The following is a 23,411-nucleotide window of genomic DNA, read 5'->3' on the forward strand; positions in this document are numbered from 1 at the left end:
GATCTGCAAAACCGTTAGGTGGAAAGAAATAGGAATATGTTTGGGATCTCAAATTTTTAAGAGCGCTCTACTGCTGCCTGAAATTTTAAAGAGATATCTGTACAAAAACTGGGCTGCCTGTGACCACCTAGATCTGTGGTCCTCAAGCTTTCATATGCTGTCAAGCTGAGAGGTAATATATTCATTCGCCTTCTGGCATTCTGACTTCAGCGATCTAAACAGGTAAGTAAAAGTGACCAGGGTGCCTAAGGAATTCAGTACAAAATTACATCACGATGCCCGTGGACCTTTTTCCTTATTACACCAAAAATGGTTAGTCCTCCCCAGAAACAAAAAGAAGGTGGGGTAAAGAATGGGGAGGGAGTTGTGAGTAAAGCCAGTACCCCCAAATCTATCATTCTTCTCAAAAGTGACCGGCTACCATCTACTTAAGGCAGAAACCTGTGATTTGTCCCAGACTCTCTCCTTTCCCTCCCTGTATCCCATTAGTGATGCTCATTCTATTTTTTTATGTAAATTCAATTAGCCAACATATAGGACATCATTAGTTTTTGATATAATGTTCAATGATACATTAGTTGTGTATAACAGTGCTCATCACATCACGTGCCCTCCTTCATGTCCATCCCCCGGTTACCCCATCCCCCTGTGGTGCGAATTCTAAATTACCTTCACCGACTCTGTCTATGCCTTCCTCTCATTTCCCCTCCTCCCTCTCCCCCACTGCAATGGTTCATCATGTAGGTTATCATAACGGCCTTCTGACATATTCCACTGCTCCCCACGTTGCCCCTCCTTAACTCATCCTCGGCATGATTGCCAGCAAACGTTCTAAATATCAAATCGCATCCTATTACTTCTATCCTATCCGATTGCCCAGGAGCTCCTCAGCACATTCCAGATGGAATACAAACACCTTAGCTTTGCAGGCAGGCTCTTCACTGCCGCAGCTCCTTCTCCCCCCCCCCCCGCCCCCCGCCCGCCCCACTCAGTCCATGGCTCACTTTTACCTACTCTTGTCCTCTAATTCCTTTTTATTTTGAAAACTCGACTCATGGTTCGCATCTTCCAAGAAGTGTGCTCTTAGTTTCCCTTTTTGAACAGTGCCCTGTGATCATCTGTCCAGTTTTCTCTTGGTTTTGTCTGCCCACCCCTGACCACAATTCCTGATACGGAATAGCGGAATAGAATTTTGCCACTTCCCCTGCACCTCAGTACGCTTCAAGGAAAAGCATTTTTTACCTGAGACCATCTTGTTCTATGTGTAATCTTCATAAAGACTGGAGTCTCACATGGCCCACTGTCTGCAGGGATTTACGTTGGCAGGACAAACATATGTAAATCCAGAATCCTTGAAAAGCAGTATGTACTTTCACTATAAGTTTTCGTACAGCAGTCAGGTTTTGGACCACACACCTTTGGGTGGTTTGTACCTAAACAGTGCCTGGTACCTGGTAAGTGCTCAATAAATATATTGTTGAAGAATGAATGAATGAATGGACAAATACCTATTTTAGGTATTTATACAGTACTTCACTCTGATTTCTTATGTTTCTCCCTTACTTACCTATAAGCTCCTCAGGTCTCTTAAATACGCTTCAGAGTATGTCCCGGCACCCACCGCAGGGCTAGAGCATGGTAAACACTGATCGTTGCATCTATAAATATCACACTCAGCTTTTCGAAATGTAGTCACACCAAGAAAAAAGTTCCCCAAGTCCAAACTCTAAACGGATTTGAAAAAAATGAAAGTACACATGGCAAATCAAAAAGAACACTTATGCAGAGGCACTGCAAAAAATAATTTTAAAAAACCATATATAAGGGAAAGTTCAAATAGAATGCCTAATGAACTGTCTGCAGGGAGTTTTGCATTCCTCCATTTCTCATTCATTCCTATGGACACCAGATGGCGACATTTTATCATGATTGACTGAATCTTGGCCGTTTGCTCATTTATACAGCAAATGCATAGTGGGAGGCTTATGCCGGGCGCCAAGAATTCATAAATGAATGACATGTAGACTTTGATATCAAAAAGTATAAAATATTGGGAGAGTAGATAGCTATACAGATCATTAAAAAGTACAATAGTGGGGCACATGGGTGACTCAGTTGGTTAAGCATCTGACTCCTGATTTCGTCTCAGGTCATGATCTTGGCGTCATGGGATCAAACCCACGTTTGATCCATGCTCAGCGCAGAGTCTGCTTGAGATTTTCTCTCCCCTTCCCTCTGCCCCTGCCCCAGTGTGTGCTCTCTAAATAAATAGCTACATAAATAAATAAATAAATAAATAAATAAATAAATAAATAAATAAAATCTTTATTAAAAAGTGCAATAGCGATGATATAAAATAATAGCTAACATTTTTTTAAGGGATGAAAGATCTAAAAAGACACATCATAAGCAAGAATTTCCAAATGGACAAAACGCACACAAAAGTGATCAACGTTATTAGTCATCAGGAAATGCCAGTTACAAGCTCTGTGAGATACTATTGTATCCCCTCTTACAATGACTAAAATGGAAAGGACTCAGAAAACCCAGTGATGATGAGGCTGTGGGGCCCCTGGAAATCCAACACACTGCTGTGGGGGATGGAAACTGGCACAGCTTTCAGAGGATTGCTTGGTATATCGACCAACCTTGCGACCCAGCAATTCCACTTCTGGGTCTATACCAACAGAAACGAGTGCTTACGTACACCAGAGCCATGCACAAGTATATTCATAGCAGATTATTTGTAATAGCAAGAAATGGAAACAGCTCAATGTTGATCAATAGTACAGCATATAATCATGGTCTATACATACTATATTCAATAAATGGAATATTATACAGCAATGAAGAACAAAATAACGCTACTTATGGCAACATGGATCGATATCCCTAAATATAATGTTAACTGAAAGAAGCCAGACCCTAAAGAGCTATATGATGATATTTATGTGAAGTTCAAGAACAGGAAAAAAAATTTTTTTTTAAGATTTTATTTATTTATTCATTCGACAGAGATAGAGACAGCCAGCGAGAGAGGGAACACAAGCAGGGGGAGTGGGAGAGGAAGAAGCAGGCTCATAGCAGAGGAGCCTGATGTGGGGCTCGATCCCATAACGCTGGGATCACGCCCTGAGCCGAAGGCAGACGCTTAACCGCTGTGCCACCCAAGCGCCCCAGGAAAAAAAATTTTTTTAAAGCTTTATTTGAGATGTATTTATTTGAGAGAGAGGGGGAGAGAGGAGGGGTCAGAGGGAGAAGGAGACAGAGAATCTCAAGCAGACCCCCCACTGAGCACAGAGCCCTATATGGGGTTTCATCTCAAGACCCTGAGATCATGACCTGAGCCCGAAATTAGGAGTCAGACACTTAACTGACTGAGCCACTCAGGCACCCCTCTCTCTTTCTTTCTTTTTCAAGTAGGCTCCATGCCCAGCACAGATCCCAACGTGGGGCTTGAATTCATGACCCTGAGATCAAGACATGAGCTGAGATCAAGAGGCAGTCACTCAACCGACTGAGCCCCCCAGGCGCCCCCAGAACAGGAAAAACTAATCTGTGATAATAAAGGTTAGAATATGGGTTACTTGGTGGAGCAAGTAGTTATTGATGGGAAGGGGACAAAAGTGAGCCTTCTGTTGTGCTAGGAGTATTCCATGTCTTGATGTAGGGATTGCCACGTAGGGACACACAGATGTAAACATGTACAGAGCCAGGAAAAATAATGTACAGAGCTACGTAAGATTTTTGCACTTCACCACATGTAAGGTATTTCTCAATGCACTAGTAAATAAAAACGAAGCAACGGCTAACATCATTGAATGTTTATTAGATGCAAGACATTTTGTGGATAATGTACAGTCTCACTTAGTCATCACAATAATTCTTTTCCTCCCAGCTCTGTTAATACATAATTAACATACAACATTGTGTGATTTAAAGCATACCAGGTCATGATTTGATACATGTATATGTTGCAAAATGATTACCACAATATGTTAGTAAACTCATCCCTCATCTCACAGTTACCTTGTGTGTGTGTGTGTGTTGAGAACATTTAGATCTATTCTCTTGGCAACTTTCTTTTTTTTAAGATTTTATTTATTTGAGAGAGAGAGAGACAGCATGATTTGGGGGGAATGCAGAAGGAAAAGGAGAAGCAGACTCCCCCCTGAGCAGGCAGCTTGACCCGGGGCTTGATCCCAGAACTCTGAGATCACAACCCCAGCCAAAGGCAGACACTTAACCAACTGAGCTACTCAGGCAACCTGCATATTTTTAAATTTTTTTAATTAAAAAAAAAATTTTTTTAAGATTTTATTTATTTATTTGACAGAGATAGAGACAGCCAGCGAGAGAGGGAACACAAGCAGGGGGAGTGGGAGAGAAAGAAGCAGGCTCATAGTGGAGGAGCCGGATGTGGGGCTCGATCCCATAACGCCAGGATCACGCCCTGAGCCGAAGGCAGACGCTTAACCGCTGTGCCACCCAGGCGCCCCTAATTTTTAAAATTTTTAAAAAGATTTTATTTATTTATTTGAGAGACAGAAGGAGCACAAGCAGGAGGAGGGGCAGGCAGAGGGACCGGGAGAAGCAGGCTCCCCACTGAGCAGGGTGTCTAACATGGGACTCAATCCCTTGACCCTGGTATCATGACCTGAGCCGAAGCAGATGCTTAAGTGACTGAGCCACCCAGGCGCCCCTCATCTTTTTTTAAAAAAGATTTATTTTATTGATTATTTTAGAGAGAGCAAGTGAGGGGAATGGGCAGAGGGAGAGGGAGAAGGAGAATCTCAAGCAAACTTTCCAGTGAGCACAGAACCTGATGTGGGACTCAATCTCATGACCCTGAGATCACGACCTGAGCTGAAATCAAGAGTTAGAGAATTAACTGATTGAGCCACCCAAGCACCCCGGGGAGTTTATACACTTTGACCACCTTCACCCATTTTCCCCATCTCCCCCCTCCTCCCTGCCTTAGGCAACCACTAATCTACTCTCTGTTTCTATGAGTCTGGTTTCTTTTTAGATTAGACATGTAAGTGAGATCACACGGCATGTATCTTTCTCTGTCTGACTTATTTTACAGAGTATGATGCCCTCAAGGTTCATCCATGTTGTTGCTAATGGTGGATTTCCTTCCTTTTTATGGCTGAATAGTACTCTATTGTATGTGTGTGTCACATTTTGTATCATATATCTATCTGTCTCACATTTTCTTTTTTTTTTTTTAAAGATTTTATTTATTTATGTGATAGAGAGACAGCCAGTGAGAGAGGGAACACAGCAGGGGAGTGGGAGAGGAAGAAGCAGGCTCCCAGTGGAGGAGCCTGATGTGGGACTCGATCCCGGAACGCCGGGATCACGCCCTGAGCCGAAGGCAGACGCTTAAAGACTGTGCTACCCAGGCGCCCCTGTCTCACATTTTCTTTAGTCATTCATCCATTGACAGACATCTAGATTGTTTCCATGTCTCGGCTGTTGTGAATAATGCTGCAATGAACATGGGAGTGAAGATACTTCTTCAAGATACTGATTTCATTTTTATCCCACAACTGAAGTGGACGTACACTCAGAAATGCAACAGTGGATCATATGGTAGTCCAATATTTAATTTTTTGAGGAACCTCCATACTATTTCCCACAGTTGTTCTATCAACTTACATTCTCACCAACAGTGCATGAGGGTTCCCTTTTCTCCACATTCTCACCAGCACTTGTTATTTCTTGCCTTTTTGAGGTTAGCCATTGTGACAGGTGTGAGGTGAAATCTTGTTGTGGTTTCGATTTGCTTCTCCCTAACGATTAGAGTCATCACAGGAATTCTGAATCTAATTACTACCCCAGTTTACAGATTGGGAAGTTGAGGTTTAGAGAGCTAAGTAACATACCCAGATGCACAAAATGGGCCAGTGGCAGAAGAACCTAGATCAGTCTGGTCATGAAGTCCAAGCTCTTCCTTAATTATTTCCCCATCTTACAAGTCCCAGTTGGAGTGATGAATACTGTCTTATGGGGAAGTAGGTTATCAAAGACTTCAAAGAAAAGGATGATACACTTTGAACCAAACAAATGAACCAAAATGTTATCCGTCTCCTTGCTTTCTAGTAGAACTATGGAATTCTGAATTTGAAGGAGGTGTAGAGATCGCCTCATCTAGTCCAATCCTTTATTTTATTTGTAAAGGAAATAAAGCTCCGAGTGCCAACAAGACTGACTTAAGGCTAGCAAACAACAGAGCTAGGGTCAACTGGAGAATAGCTACCCTTCACCAGAGAGGAGGAGTAATTGCCCATGGCCACCCAGAAGTCAGTGAAAGAGCCAGTATCTGAATCCAGCCAGTGTGACTACAGAGCCTGTTCTCTTAATCACTGTGCCAGTGTCCTGACTCCCAGCCCCATGCCCCATGCACTGCCCCAGCCTGCCTCCCTCCACCACGCTGAAATGTCAGTACAGCAGGAGAGACTGGAGTAGCTGTGGGCAGCGGGAGCTGGAGAGGCAGACAGGCAGACTGGCATGCTTGCCGTGTCAAATTGGGCCAAATCCAAGTGCAAACAAATTGGCCAGGTAATTGGGAATTGCTGGCCAAAGTCAACTTCAGGCAGAAAGAAAGCAGCGTGGGGAAACCACCTAATTCAAACCAAGGGATCGTTTCAAGACTTGAATTTAGACCAGGAGGAGGAGAAAAAAAAAAAAAAGCTCGCTTTCAACGAAGTTCAATTAAGGCAAAAAAATCCAGTTTGGATCGAATTGGTGAGTCTGTCTCAGCCCAGGGTCCGATGCTTGTCTAGCCAAGGCACCTCGGCTCGGAGTCCACCGTTCACCCCTGCCCCCCCCCCCACTCCATCTGTGCCCCCGCTTCCCCAGCTGGAGTTCCTCCTAGATTTTCCTGGGACTTCCGCCATCATCGCCCACTTTTCCATGTTCCATTCCCTGTATCAGTGGTCTAGGAGCTGAGGGTCTTTGTTGTGGTACAGCTGGCTTTGTTGAGCCTTCTCTGCATTGTCAGACCACTGTGACGGCTGTGACAAATACCACAGACTCGGTGGCTTGAAACAACAGCAATTTATTCTGTCCTAGTTCTCTAGACCCAAAGTCCAAAACCAGTGTCACTGGGCCAAAGTCACCCTGTTAGCACAGTGGCACTCCCTCTGGGGGCGCTGGGGGACACTCTGCAGCTGGCCTCTCCCACCCGTAGGTGACCCCTGGCCTGTGTGGCTTGTGGCTGCTTCGCCCCAGTGTCTGCCCCCATTTCACGAGACCTACCCTGTGTGTGTCATCTGCCTTGATCTCTGTCTTACAAAGACCCACCTGGAATAATCTCATTACAAGACCCTGTATTTAATCACATCTATGACCACAGAAAATCGTATCCACTCTTTTTCCAAAGAAGGGAATATTTACACGTTCCGGGGGTTAGGACTTAATCTCCTTGGGTGGCCCTTATTCAGCCTACTAGTTGTCAAGCTGCAGATAGATTTTTACAAACAAAGAAAACCTCTCTAACAATCCACTAAAAATATCACTGTCGAGAAGTCCTATCTTAAACCCTCTTCAATCTGGCCTTTTCCCCCTCACCGTCCTCTGGAAACACCTTTGACGAGGCTGCCGAATCCCATGGTCATGTCTCAGCTCTTATGCCGTTCTCCCTGCATTTGACAGAGGAGAGCACTTCCTCCTAGAAGCGACCCTCCTCCACCCCCTCTTCCTCTCCCAGCTACTTCTTTTCAGTCTTCTCCCCTGTTTCACCATCTCATACAAGTTCTGAGCATCAGTATGCCCATGGCTCAGTCCTTGGACCTCTTTCCATCCTTACCCGCTCTTACCCTCTGAGCAGTATAATCCAGCCCCCCCAGATGAAGTCACCAATATACTGGTGATCCCCAACCTTACGTCCCCATCCCAGTCTCTCCTGTAAACATCCAACTATTTTTTAAGGTTTTTTTTTCAGTAATCTCACCCAACATGGGGCTCGAACTCACAACCCCAAGATCAGGAGTTGCACGCTCTTCCAATTGAGCCAGCCGGGCGCCCCCTTAACATTCGACTTTAATAAAGAACAGCTTACTTGGGGCGCCTGGGTGGCACAGCAGTTAAGCGTCTGCCTTCGGCTCAGGGCATGATCCTGGCGTTCTGGGATCGAGCCCCACATCAGGCTCTTCTGCTATGAGCCTGCTTCTTTCTCTCCCACTCCCCCTGCTTGCATTCCCTCTCTCGCTGGCTGTCTCTATCTCTGTCGAATAAATAAATAAAATCTTAAAAAAAAAAAAAAGAACAGCTTACTTAACATCTCCATTTGAATGTCTAACAGGGATCTCAACCCTGACATGTCCCAAACCGAGCTCCTTATTGCACTCCCGTCCCCAAACCTGCTGTTTTCCCAGGGTGCCCCATCTCAGCAGAAGAATCCATTTGCCTCGTTACTCAGCCCCCAAATCCTGGGGTCTTCTTTGGCCTCTCTTTCTCACCTCTCTTTCTACCAGCCCGTCTAGCAGCAAATGTTGCTAGTTCCATCTTGTAAAGTTCCCCGAATCCTACTATTGCTTGACCTTGACCACTGACACTTTGTCTAAGCCACCGTCACTTCGTGCCCAGATGGTCACAATAGCATCCTAACTGGTCTCCCTGCTTTCCCTCCTGCCTCCTTACAATCTGTCAAACCATGGAGATTATTTTAAACCCACATCCCATCATGTATTGCCCTTCTTGAAATGTTCCAGTAGCTTCTCATTATATTTAAGATAAAACCCAAAGTCCTGCCTATGGTCCTCAATGCTTCTCCAACTTCATACCTTATTGTTTCTGACCTTGCCCCTTGGACTCCAGGGGGTTCCTACTGTTCTTCAAACAGACCATCCTCATTCCTGCCTCAGGACCTTGCACTCTCTGTTCCCTCTCCTAGATGACTTTTCTCGGATATTTGCCCAGCTTGCTCCTTGACTGCATCCACGTCTCTGTTCAGTTGTCATTCCCTCAGGGAGACCTCTCCTGGCGCGCCACCTAACAGCATTTCTGTTACTCCCTACCAGCCCCATGGCATAATTGATTCTCTTTAAGACACCTGTCACTACCTCACATTATAATATGTATTAACTTGTCCAATGGATTCATTTCTTTTTTTTTTAAGATTTTATTTATTTATTCGACAGAGATAGACACAGCCAGCGAGAGAGGGAACACAAGCAGGGGGAGTGGGAGAGGAAGAAGCAGGCTCATAGCAGAAGAGCCTGATGTGGGGCTCGATCCCAGAATGCCGGGATCACGCCCTGAGCCGAAGGCAGATGCTTAACCACTATGCCACCCAGGCGCCCCACCAATGGATTCATTTCTATCTCCTCCACTAAAACATTGGCTTTCAGAGAACAGAAACCATGTCTATTTTTGCTCATGGCAAGATCTCTAGTGCCTAGAGGAGTGCTTGACATAGAATAGGAACATGTTAGATATTTTTTGAATGAACGAATGAATGATGAATGAATACTTTAAAGATTTTGGAGGGCGGCTGGCTGGGAGAGAGAAGGTAAGCTCTTGGAAGGGACCTCCCTGCACTGTCCCCCAGCACCACGGCAGACTCTGATCCCCGGAGCTATGGTTCCACCCCCCCTCCCCCCAGCTCGAGCAGCCGGCCGGCTCCAGGGGCCTGTCAGCTCTGCAGAGGCCGCTCGGGCCTCCACGCCCATCTCGGCTTCCTGACCAGCCTCCCAGGGGAAGTGGGCAGGCAGGCCACGAGGCAGAGAAACCTGCCTAGGAGAGCACAGCTCACAATGGACTCCTTGTGCTACAGCAAAGGCGATGCCATGCAAATGCTATGTGTTTCAAAAAAAATAAGAGTAACCTGGTGGGACTCTTTGTAAGTTCTCAGCAGCAAAAGCTTCACTTGATGTGCCACTTGGGGCAGCAGTTAAAAAGAGTGCCGCCACTCGTGAGTGCTGTCCCCATCCTTTTGGGGAGGGGGAGGGCTGGGTGGGTCACAGGCCCCAACAGAATGCGGCCTTCCACGTGCACACTGCTCCCACCTCCACCCCACCCCCAGGGAAAATCGGCACTGGCCTGGTGGCCGGGAGAAACCCACATACGGTACAGAAGCAGTGTGACACAATGAACAGGTGAACTTTTAGAGGCAAGCCTCAGTTTGAATTCCCAGTGTGTACTACTAACTCTGTATTCTTGGGGAAGAGACGTACTGAGCCTCGGTTTCCCTCATCCATAAAATCAAAATCAAAATCGTGCCTCTCTCTTGGGGCCCATGTGAGGGTAGGATGGTCTGGCCCAGCGGTGGGTCTCCGTGACTGGTAGTCAGCGGGTAGGAAAGCACAGAGGGTAAGGGGGAGGAAAGTGGGAATGGCTAGGACACGGAGGTCCCCTGACACCACTGGCCCTGGGGTGTGGCCAGCCGCTCTGTGGAAGCCAGAGAATCACAGAAGGGTGTGGTTCCAGGAGATTTTGCAGTCATTAAAACAAATAAGTGAACAAAACCTTACATTTTACAAAAAGGGAAATGGGCCTGCAGAAAGGGGTTGATTTGCCCAAAGTCACGCAACACACAGCCGGTTTGTAACAAAGCCAGAGCTGGTACCCAGATCTCAGCCATTGGTCTCACCCTCTTACCAGAGCTTCTGAGTGTTTCCAACAGCCTGGGTGATTCGTGAACCCGCCTGCCCCCTGACTCCCGGGCCTCAAACCACACAGCAGGCCCAGGCACTAGAGCCGATGGACTCGGCCACAGCCTCGCCAGTCCACCAGGCCCGCCGGGCTCTCTGCTGCCTTCACCCCGTCCCCATTCTCTAATCTTCCTTCCTTCTGACCCCACACTCCCAGCTCCCCATCCCTCCCAGCCAAGAGGCCCACTGGCCTGTTGCGGAGGAGACATTTCCTGGAGGGGAGGGGAGGGGAAGCGCAAGTTCACTCCGAGGATCCCCGTGCTCCTGTGGCAGCTAAAGCCCTGCAGCTGACATGCTTCCCAGGCCAGGCCTTGGCAGAGCCTCTCATTCCTTTCCTATCCCTGTAGCCTTTCTGTAGGCTGTTGGTGAGGCCATATTGCCAAAGTTTCCGTTCATTAAAAATGAAGGCAAAATCCCCAGCTCTCTTAGATCAAAGGCCACGTGGCTGTCTGCCCCCCTCATCTCTCTGTTCCTTCTCCTTCAAACATTCTTGGAAATATCATCCCTGCTGTTGAGCCCTTCAAATAACAGTATCATGCCGCACCAGGGCTCAAGTCTTTAGCTGCCCTTTACTAGTTTCCTCATGACTCCGTGACTCAGTTTCCTCATCTGTCAAGCAGGGCTAGTAGGATTAGCTGTCTCCTAGGGTTATTGTGAGATTGTGAAGTGATACCTGTAAAGCACTTATAGAAATGTCTGGAACAAAGTAAACCCTCAATAAATATTGTCTGTGAGTATTATTATCAAAATTATTATTACCATGAAAATTAACCTCTCGCACTTCAAACAGGAATTTACCTGGAACTCCAACAGCCCCATTACATGTATTTCTCCCTCTTTCTGTCTGTAACTAAGTATATGTTAGTGCCTTACCTGAGGCGATCCTCTTCCCTGTCAGTTGTCTCGTCTACTGGCCTGCTGCAGGGAGAAGCTTCCGGCTGGGCCGGGACCAGACCTCTCCTGCCAAACGGATCTAATCCCATGTGCCTTGTACTGCTGTTAATTGAAATAGCATCATCGAGTAAACGGTAGATAATACCATCACCCTTATTCTGATGACCTGTCTGTGCGACCTTATATTACGTTTACTATAAGAAATCGTCCATTTTTCTAAGTCAAGAACAGTCCATTTTCAGCACTTTCATATGGTTCAGTCTTATAAGAGTAACAATAATTGTAATAAAAAATAATAGCACCCAATGTGTATTTAATGCTACCATCTGCCAGGTACTGTCCTTTTCATTTCACAGGGATTATGCCATTTCATGTCTGTGGCCTTACGAGGTGTGTGCCATTATTGTCCCCAAATGTCAGAAGAGGAGACTGAGGCACCGAGAAGTTTAGTAAATGTCCTCATGTAACATAGCTAATGACAGGATGCAAACTCAGGGGTTTACTTCTGAGCTCACACACCCAGCAAATACTCTACTGCTAGGCTTTCTGAACCCAGGACTCTGCCTCGTTCTTATAAATTCATCCTTCGAGCCTCAAGGATTGGAGCTCTCTCTTTGATACCCACCTGGTAGATAGGCTCCGACCACCTGATGAGAAAATGCTCTGCTTCTGCCTTTCGTCTGCTTGAGTCCCTGAGTCTGGCTTTCTCTTAGTTTCTCTATCACTGTGTTCTGTCTGTCTGTCCAAGGAACACTTACCCATTATTCATGTTGGACCTTCCTGATGAAAGGGCTTTATTTACTTAGTGGCTCCCATCATGTACGCTGTCTGTTAATCAGGGGCTGGGCTCCACATACCACTCAGTACCTGCTCCTTCACTCCGGCCAAGTCTTCCGGTCTTCCTCCTCGGTCCCTTCCCCATTCCTAGGAGGGGTCTAACGTCACTTCCGTGCTCACCTGCTCTGTCATTCCCGTGGTCTCAGGCATTCGTACGCAGCCCTACTCAGGCATATGATACCGCAGCGGAGAATCCCCGGGGTACAGAGTACATGAGCCTGGTCCCTGCGTGCAAAAGCCTTGCAGGCTCATTGGCAGACAGAATATAGAAAAAGAAATGCACAGTAGTGCATACCAAGTGAAGATTAAGTGGCACGAACATTTATTATGCACGAAAGGCCCAGCATTAGGAAGAGAGTGAAGAATCGTGATCAGGATACAATCCAAACCATGCCTGCCTGACATCTGCACCAAGCCCAGTTTCCCAGTATTAAAGGGCGCCCAGCAGGGGCCCAGAGGGAGCTCACCTAAAAGGCCAGGGTGGCAGAGTGGCTCTGCGAAGCATCCCTTCACCTCCAGCCCTCTCCGTGTGAGGGCAGTAGTGGAATCTCGTTCCTACGCCTCGCTAGACATATCCTAAGCCTTTCATCCACAAATCAGAAGTCCACTAACCATAATTTAAATTCTCCCCAGTGCCTCGCCTGGCAGGGCCACAGTAAATTGCAGCCTGAAAGCCGCATTTGCTTTTTTTGTTGAGACCCACACAAACCATACATTTTCTGACAATTTTTTTCCAGCCTCCCTTCTGCGAGCGGAACAAGCCTCATTTATCTGCAACCATTAAGTCTGTCCACAGGCAGGTATCAGGCGTGACCAAGAAATCAATACGAGCCAGTGAAACAAGATATTTCCTCCCTGTTTTGTTGTCTAAATGAGGAAAGCTTCCAGCGGTGACCAGGGAGCAGCCGGCTGCTCAGTGCCCTTTCCCTCTCTCCATGCGGGACAGACGCAGGAATTCTTTTCTGCCAGGAATGTGCGCCAGTGCGAAATTCAAGGACTTTAATAGTATGATGAAGCCAGTCTAAAATATCCTTCCCATCTTGGAAGCTATCACAGAATGCGTTCTGGCAAAGGGGTAGGAAAGAGGGACTAGAGAGTCATCGGGTGGCGATGTCTGAGATGTTCAGGCTCTCTATGTCCAGACAGCACCACCCACATTCCCCTCTAAAATTCTCAGACACCTTTATTTCCAAACCCCATCCTAAAGACTTGTATACATGTATACAGATACAGTAGGACTTGTTTACTCCATCCTGCTTTTATTCATCTAAGGTAATTTATTATTGATGACATTTTTTCCTGAGCCTCTGTTGTTCAATAAGGTTTTGGAACTCAGCAGCTTTGTGACTAAAGAGTGGGCTCCATTCACCATCGACCGGTAGAGGAAGACACTGGGTGAGTTTGGGGAGGATGGCAACAGGTAAGGGACTCATCTCGGTCTGCCCCGGCAGCCATGACAAAATACCATACACCGGGCGGCTTAAACCACAGACATTTATTTTCTCCCAGTGCTGGAGCCTAGAAGTCCAAGATCAAGATGCCAACATGGTTGATTTCTGGGGAGAGCTCTCATCTTGGGTTACAGATGGCCACTTCTCGCTGTGTGCTCACTTGACCTCTTCATTGCAAAGGAGAGAGAGCATGTAAGCCAGCAGCTCTGGTGTCTCTTGTATAAGGACAGTAATATCACCATGAGAGCCCCACCTTTATGACTTTGTCTAAACCTATTCCCTCCCAAAGGCTGCATCTCTAAACCCCTCACCACATTAGGGCTTCAGTGCAGAATGAGGGGTAAGAGGGTGGGACACAATTCAGTCCATAGCAGCGTTGTACCACAGTGCTCTCAGTTACTATACGAACTATCTTTTTCTTTTTAATGTTTTTTTATTTTATTATGTTAGTCACCACACAGTACATCCCCGGTACTATACGAACTATCTTGATCAGGAACTGAGGGTTCATTGGATGCACGACCACAGATTTCTGTGATGGCTTCTCCTGTGTTTTCTTAGGCAGCTATGGGTGGTGTGATGTGATGTAGTTTCTGTGTTGTGGTAGGAGCTGCACTGGACTTGCAGTTAAAAGACAAGGTTTTCAATCATCTCACTCCCATGTGGATGGCTACTATCAAAAATACAGAAAAGAGGGGCGCCTGGGGGGCTCAGTTGGTTAAGCGTCCAACTCTTGGTTTTGACGCAGGTCATGATCTCAGGGTTGTTGAGATTGAGAACCGCATTGGGCTTCCCGCTCAGTGCAGTCTGCTTGGGATTCTCTCTCCCTCTCCCTCTGCCCCTCCCCCTACTCTCTCTTTCTGTCTCTCTAAAATCAATCAGTCAATCAACCTTTAAAAAAATACAGAAAATACTAAGTGTTGGTAAGGATGCAGAGGAACTGAAACACTCATGCACTCTCGGTGGGATTGTTCGATGGTGCAACTACCATAAAAAACAGTTATGGGGGTTTCTCGAAAAATCAAAAATAGAACTACCAGCAATTCCACTTCTGGGTATAATACATACAAAATAATTGAAAGCAGAATCTTGAAGAGATATTTGAACACCCATGTTCATAGCAGCATTATTCACAATAGCCAAGAGGTAGAAGCAGCCCAAGTGTCCACCAATGGTTGAATGATGGATTAACAAAATGTTCGTCTGCTTCTATACATATGGTGAAATATTATTCACCCTTAGAAGGAAATCTTGTCACAGGCTATACCATGAAAGAACCTGGAGGACATTAGGCTAAGTGAAACAAGCCAGTCACAAAAAGCAAACAATTCCACTACCTGAAGGAGTCTAATTCATAGAAACAGGAAGTAGAGTGGTGGTTTCCGGGGGAGGTGGGGAGGAGAAAATGGGGAGTTTTTGTTTAGTGGATACAGAGTTTCTGTTTTGCAAGATGAGGAAGTTTTGGAGATGATTGTACAACAATGTGAATATACTTGAAACTATTGAACTGAACGCTTAAAATTGTTAAGATGGTGGATTTTATGTTATGTGCTTTTTACCACAATTACACACACACACACACACACACACACACACACACACAGGTTTTAAGTCCAATCAAACAGGTACTAGCAATAAGAGAGTCATTTAAAACTTTCTAAGCTTCGGTTTCTTCTTCTGTAAAATGGGGGTGAAGTGTCCATCTCTGAGTTAGGATGAAATCAGAGAGATTAGGGCAAACACATGAGGATAAAAGTATACGGGAGGGTTGTGGACAATTAAGTGCGATAGTGACGTAGTGTGCTAGTATTCATGCTGTTGGAAATCGCTCTGCCATGATTTTAGTTGTATTAAATGAGTTAGTTACCTAGAAGTGTTTTAATTTGGGCTCCTGTAAGGAACCTTCCACGATGTAGGCTCAGGAACTGCCCGCCCTATCAATTCCCAGGTTTGGAAAATTGAGTTTAAATGAAATTTCAAGATTGACAACATATTACCGCAGCAGAAGAAAACACAACAAATTACTTAGGTCTAAAAGCATTCAACTAGGATTTGTAAATGGTAACCTGGACTCATTAATGATTTCTATTTGTTAGGGAATGGTCAAGAGGACTGGTTTTGTGTGATTCAGACTCCCACTGCTACTCAGGAAAGTGTAAGCCAGCAAAATCCATTTGTGGGCTGTGAGACACTTAATGCTCCTTTGTACTAATGTCTTATCAAGAAAAAAGTTCGTTTACAAAGAGGATGGCAGGAATCAGGAAGTAGCACATAGTTTTACTAACCTGTCTGTCCATCTTCAAGAAGCTCTGCTCCCAGGTCCCTGGGTTTTGGATCAAAGATGGGGACCGAACGTCAGCTCCCTGCTGCCCACTCAGACTAAAAAGCCAAGGTCCTTTCTCCTTGGTTCTCCTACTAGCAGAACTCAGTTCTCCTTTGGGCGTCTTCAAAAGAGGCTAGAAAAATATGCTAAGAGAGGCTTTTTGCATTCCTTCATTCCCAGACTGCTCCCAGAGGGAATTGTCACACCACCAGCAGATGTCTGCTCAGACTGTCCTGCTGCTCTGGGGGTCTTTGAGGAGGGTCAGCACTGGGGTGGGTTCTAGAGGCTATGTGACAAGGGGATAACACGTCTCCAGTGCCATTACCTCTCACAGATCTTGACAACACAAGGGAGCCATGAGCAGAGACAGGGCTATCCCCAACGAGTATGTAATATGTTTTAGAAGTTGACTATAATTTTTGAGTTGCTAGTTCTTTTAGAAAGCTGATTGGGTGGATGTAATTTAAAAGAGCTTTTCTCTCTTTGTTTAGGACCATATGTCTCGGTGTGTGAGAGGCCCAATTGAAAGTACTTTTGCTATTTCCCCAAGAAAGTCTTGTATTTTCATTCCAGTTCATGTCCTAGCAGTCTGCCTGTTATGTCAAGAATCCTAAAGCAGGGGCATCCGGATGGCTCAGTGGGTTAAGCATCTGCCTTTGGCTCACTTCATGATCTCAGATCCTAGGATTGAGTGAGCCCCATGTCTGACTCTCCCTCTGCCCCCCCCCCCCCGCTCGTGCACTCTCTCTCTCAAATAAATAAATGAATAAATAAAATCTTAAAAAAAAAAAAAAAGAATCCTGAAGCTGACAGACCAGTGACGTACCCTGTCAAAATACACAGACACATACAACCACACACCCAGACCTCAGGAGAAGGTGAGCTCAGCGAGGAAAGGGATTTTGGTGTGTTTGGTGTGCTGCTTTATTCCCACCACTTGGAAGAGTTCTGAGCAGAGTGGTGTTCAGTAACTATTTTTCAGATGAACAGATGAGCACTTGCTGCATACGCACTTGCACACAAACTCACAGAATTAGGAAGAACAGAGCAACCAGCGTCTCGGGCCAGGGAAACATACGCATGCCGCCTATGACGGAAGATGGCCAATTTCTCCAATACGATGGTGAGGTCGAACACATCTACACTGGAAAGAAAATATGTGATGACACTGGGCTTAAATCCAGACACCATGTCCAGAACAGCTAAGAATGTATTTAGTTCAGGGACTCTTAAAATTGGAGAAAACAGCATGTAAGTAATGGGAACTATAAAAACAACTGATGTGGTGCTTTGAGCAGCCAAAGGATGTCAAAATCTTAAAAATTAATCGTATCATGATTATGGACATCAGGTCTCAGGGTCTGATTACTTCTTTATTAATTTCTTTCTTAGACTTAATTTACGAAGATTATATCTGACTTGACAGTTAATTTGGGACCTTAATATGAGTCCTGGTAAAATGACACACTTCAGATTTTCAAAAAACAGTTGCTAGCACATTCCACTTTTCGAAGAATCTCTACATGCATTATCTAATTTCAAATATCTATGCAAAGACTGAGGAAGACCAAATTTCTGAAGTCCAGAAAGCCTGAGAGATCATCCAGTTTATATTTTTCCTTTTTCTCTGCAACTTGCCTTTAGTTACTAATCTCGACTGTCTGTGGCTTCCCTTTAGCACAGACTGAGGTAAATGGAGACAACGTAGAACTGGGATTTATTACCCTCTAGGTCATTGAAATTTGAGTTCTGGATATGTATGCTCCCTAGTACTTGTGAAGCCTGTGATGGTTCAGAATATACAGGAAAGTGAAAATCAAGGAAGGTAGCAAGAGCTCCAAATACTTCCTTCCCCAAAGCCAGGCACGGACAGCTTTGCATAGAAGGCCAATGAGAAAGTGTGTGTGCACGCACACGTGTGCACGTGTGTATTTTGCAGGAGGCATCAGACTTTGGAGTCAAATGTTCAGAGTTTAGATACTGCCACCCCAGCACCAACATCTCCCCCAGGCTGTCACACTGCTCATTCTCAACCCTGGCTACACATCAGAAAAATCTTATTACTCCATGTGCCCACTTCGGAGATTCTCATTAGTTTGATCTGGGTGGGGTCCAGGCATCAGCATTTTTCAGAGCTATCCAGATAATTATTAATATATTAATATTATTAATATATTGTTATATTAATATACAGCTGGAGTTGAGAACTACTGGATCACTCATTGTAGCAGGTTAGATTGAAACTGGAATTTACCATTGATGGAGTTGTTTGATCTTGAACCTGTGAGGTTTATAAATATCATCTTATGGGTTTTAGAAAAGAAAAAAAGGCTTTGAGTTATATATAGTGAATTAAACATGAGTTTCTCTGCATTCCCTCCTGAGTTTTCACTGAAATGAGAATACATGTTATAAACCCACAGGACAGATAGAACAGAGAGGAGAACAGCCCAGATGAGAGATATCAACAAAGTTTGGGGAAATGGAATGTAAACAGAAGAATAGAAGCTGACTTTGTGGAGCTAGGAAAAGCTAAAGCCTAAGTGTTTGCAGAGGGGGAGGTTGAGAGAGTCAAGTTGATTTGTGTTCGAGAATCCTTGAAAGGCTCAGAAATTGAAGGCCCCAGCTACAGAGATGGGAAGGGGGGGTAAGACTGAAAACAGGACGGCCAGCTACCTTGACAGTCTGTATAATGGGCAGTGATCCCCCAAGTCTTCCCAACATGAGATGCCAGGTGACTCCCCTCCCTCTATTGTAGAAGGAGCTAGATTATTCCCTGGAAGAACCAAGTCAAGAGTCTTCAGACAGGATAGAGAGGAAACGCTGCCCTGGAAAGAGGAGACTGAGGGAGACTCCATAATCACCTTTGGGCATCCAGCCCCTTCCCACCTCTCCGCCTCGAGAATGCTGACAGCCAAACAAATTCTCCCCAGGCAAAGAACTGGAAAATCTTTCTTTGGAGAAACTGAAAAACCTTGAGAAAAAAACAAAAAACTCTGAAAAATGGTGTTTAGAATACCCACAGTCAGAATGACTGTTTCTCTGCCACATTCCTACAGAGTGAAGGCAATGATTTGACAAACCACACCGATTATTCCTAAGATTCCATTCAGCTTTCTAGAGCCTCTCTCTGAATGGATAATGAAGGATCTCCAGATCCTTGAAGAAAGCATCTATCCAGTGGGGTGTTGGGGGTGGGGGGAAGGAGAGAGAGAGAGAAAGAAGAAATGGAAATCAATGCAAAAAGAGACAACAAAGATATTAAATTTGTAACTGATATTCTCAGAGAGAAGAGAGGATACTGCAGCAAGAACAGAAGGCTGTAAAAAAAAAAAACCCTCTAAGAACAAAAAGTTCACAGGAAATAAAAATCTGGTAGCTTTGGTAGCTAGTCTCCAAAGACGGACCCCAAGGAACCATGTTTCCCAATATCCATGCCCTTGCATAATCCCCTCCCACATGGAATCCCTTTGGTTTCGTGATACTCTAACCAATAAAATGGGACAAAAGTGATGTAATGTCCACTTTTGGCCTAAGCCTTAGGACTCTAGACGCTTCTGCTTTTATGATTTTGGAAGCCCTGAGCCGTCATATAAGAAGTCTGGGTACCCCACTGGAGAGACCACAGGGAGAGCTCACGAGGAGAGAGAAAGGTCCTGAGACTACATGAAGAATGAGAGGCCCTGCCCTCCCAGGGTCCTAGCTGAGCCTCGTCCTGCCATCTGGCCAAAGCAGGTGCATGAATGAAGCTGTGTTGGAGATTCCAGCCCCATCTGCCACATGAGAGGGAGACCACACGAGAGAGCCCAAGTAAAACAGATGAGCCCCAGTCAACCCACAGAATCATGAAAAATAATAAAATAGCTGTTGTTTTAAGTTACAGATGGTGTGTTATGCAACTAATGATATCTAAAATAATTGCCAGAATAAAATGATGAATCTGAATGGCATCAGACTTCTTAACAACAGCCCCGAAAGCTAGAAGACAGCGGAGCAGTAGCTTGAAAAGCCGGGTGGGGGGGGGGGGAGGATGGTGGGGGGGTGCATTGTTTCAATCTACAGTTCTACACTCAGTAAAATTAGCAATCAAACATAAGGTTGGATTAAAGAAGATTTCTTGCAAGGCCTCAAAAAATTTGCAACTTATGCAACCCTTCTCAAGAAACTATTGTCAGATGTGACTCAGTAGAATGAAGGATTAAACCAGAAGTTCTCACCTGGGGGCAATTTGCCCCCCCCCCCCAGGGATATTTAGCAATGTAGGGAGACATTTGGGTTGTGGAGGAAAGTGGTGTTGCTGGCATCTAGTAGGTTGAGGTCGGGGATGTTGTTAAATAGTCTGTAATAGCAGGACAGCCCTCCACAACAAGGAATTACCTGGCCCCAAATGTCAATAGTGCACAGGCTGAGAAACCCTGGATTAAACCAAGAGAGAAGACATGATATCAGGGAATAAGATTTTCAACACAGCAGATCTGCAAAGTGCAGTCCCAAGACCGTGGGTGTCTTATAGGCTTAGAGAACAGCCAGTCCAAATTGGAAAGGGATCGTAAAGGATTCCAGCAGGAACACAGAGATATATCCAGGAGAAAAAAAGAGAAGGACGGAACTAGAATAATACCTGATTATTTGACTATTCTGGGCAGAGTTTTGGGTGGAGAATTTATAGTTCTTTTGAGTGGGAAGATTAAGTGATAGGGTCATGAAAAAGTAAAAAATGTAAAAATGAGGTAATTACTAACTTCACAAGAAATGAAAAATTGTACAAGAAAGGAAATATAATTATATTCTCTTGGCTCAGCAAGTTGGTCTTATATGACAGTAATAAGGTAATCATAAATTAATGACAATAGCAGACACATAAATGGCTTATTATAGCACCGTTCTAACTGCTTGACCTATATTTACTCATTGAACCTCACAAAACTTTTGCAAGGTAGCTACTATTAGTATCCCCAGCAAAGGCACAGAATAATTAAGCAATTTGCCTGAGATTGCACAGCTGTAAGTAGTAGAAACAGGATTTGAACCTAGGAAGTCTGGTTCCAAGAATTTTAACATTTTTCTACTATCCTAGGCTGTTTACTCATTAAACAAATTTTTAAAATGTGATATTCATCTTATATGCAGGGGTATGGCTGGGCAACAAGCAACTGTCTGTTCTCCAGCAGTTACTAAATGTCTGGAATATTGCTTCTAGAACCAGAGTAGAAGGACAGAGAGGGGGAATTATAGTGTGAATGTGTGAATAAACCCTCATCCACTGTAATAGGATTACTGAGATATATATATACACAAGTCTAAAACTCAGAAGTAAAGATATAGCAGCGCAAGCATGTTGTTTTGATATATGGAAGAAAATATCAGAGGAATAGCTAAGAGATTAAAGTGGTTGCCCTGAGGGGATGGGACTTAGGAGCAGAGAAGGAAAAGGAGGGGAGAGCTTTTATAAGCCTTGTAGTACTATTTGGCTTTAAAATTATGTATATTTATTACTTTGATAAAAAATAAAATCCATTTAAAAATTAAACTGTCATTTGTTGAAGATTGTTGAGACTTGTCCTGCCTGGAAACAGAGACATAATCCAATGATTCTTTAAATGGCCTTCTGGGCTAAGGACCATGGAAATAGGAATATTCCGTCTCAGGGAATGGCCTAAATTGCTTTTTCATATGTAGGACAGGAAGATCATTCAGAGTAGAGGCACTGGTCTCGAGCCACTTAAGACTCTCAGTGATTCATTGGTGGCTCCTCTATGACAGAGCAAGTGTGATATCCAGAGGAATTCCTTTCTGGAGAGAAACATGAGGTATCTCAGGTGAGAAGGGGTCCCTGCTGAAGGAAGAGAAAGGCTGATAACCTCCATCCCTGGGTACAAAAGACGAAGGTAAGTTGTACCAAAGGAAGATTGTATGAGAAAGTCACTTAACATTTTGAATGAAGACTAAGGACAAACCTTAGGAGACTGAGATTTCTTGAAATGTACCCAGCTCTGACTTCTTTTTAAACCCCTTTCTCTTGCTTTGCAACGGCCCCAGACTCCCCTTCTGCACGACCTAATATCCCCTTGGCCCCACCATCTTGGAGGCCTTGGACCACCTGCTCCAGTCCTACTCATTGTAACAACCAATTGGACTATACTGAGCAACTTTGTGTGGGGACATGTTAACAGCATCTTGCCTCGTGCCTGGGCTGTACCACTTCGCTTTTGTCCATGAGATTCTTGTCTATAGTGGGGTGAGAAACAGCCAGACCCGTCGGGTACTTGCACATGAGCTGCTCAGAAGTACAGGGGAAATTAACCCTGTATGGCAAACTGACCAATGAATGATGGACATCGGTGGGTAATTCTCTCTTCCTGAAACTGTCCTGAAAAACAATCACGTGTAGCTAAGAAGATTCTGTGAAATCAAGTATTTCTTCCTGCTTCATGTCAAGTGGTGATGAACTCTTGTGTTGCTTCTCCCTGATCCCCTCACCTCCCTTTCCCTCACTCCCACTTCCCGTGACTGTACAGCCTAACCAAGTAACAGCCCACATGCCATGTCCCAAGATCTGCTTTCTGCGAAGCCCAGATTTCAGACTTTGAAAAATGGTAAAGGCCTCACCTAATATAAAATAGATCACCTGAACAGTCCTACAACTATAGAAGAGATTGAAACTGTAATTTGAAAACTTCCAAAATAGAACTCTTTAGGCCCAGATGGCTTGTTGGAGAATTCTACCAAACATTAAAAAAAAAGAATAGCATCAATTCTATGCAATCTCTTCCAGAAACTAGAAGAAGAGGAAGTACTTCTCACCTTACTTAATGAGGCTACTATTACTCTAATATCAAAATCAAACAAATAGAGTAAAAAACAAAAACAGAACTTCAGGTTTATATTTCTCATTAACTTAGATGCAAAAATACTTTTTAGTAATGTTATCATATTGAACCCAGCAATATATAAAAAGGATTATATACCACAACCAAGTGGAGTAAGGGCTAGAATTATGAGCTAGGCTGACTCAATATTTGACAATCAGTCAATTGATGCAGAAAAGGAATTTGACAAAACTCAATTAGTGATAAAAACTCTTAGAAAATTAAGGATAGAGGGGCGCCTGGGTGGCTCAGTCGTTAGGTGCCTGCCTTCAGCCCGGGGCGTGATCCTGGAGCCTGGGATCAAGCCCCACATCCGGCTCCCTGCTCCGCTAGGAGCCTGCTTCTTCCTCTCCCACTCCCCCTGCTTGTGTTCCCT

This window comes from Ursus americanus, chromosome 16, assembly GCF_024610735.1.
Source record: "Ursus americanus isolate L20-20 chromosome 16, mUrsAme1.1.p, whole genome shotgun sequence".
Taxonomy (NCBI): Eukaryota; Metazoa; Chordata; class Mammalia; order Carnivora; family Ursidae; genus Ursus; species Ursus americanus.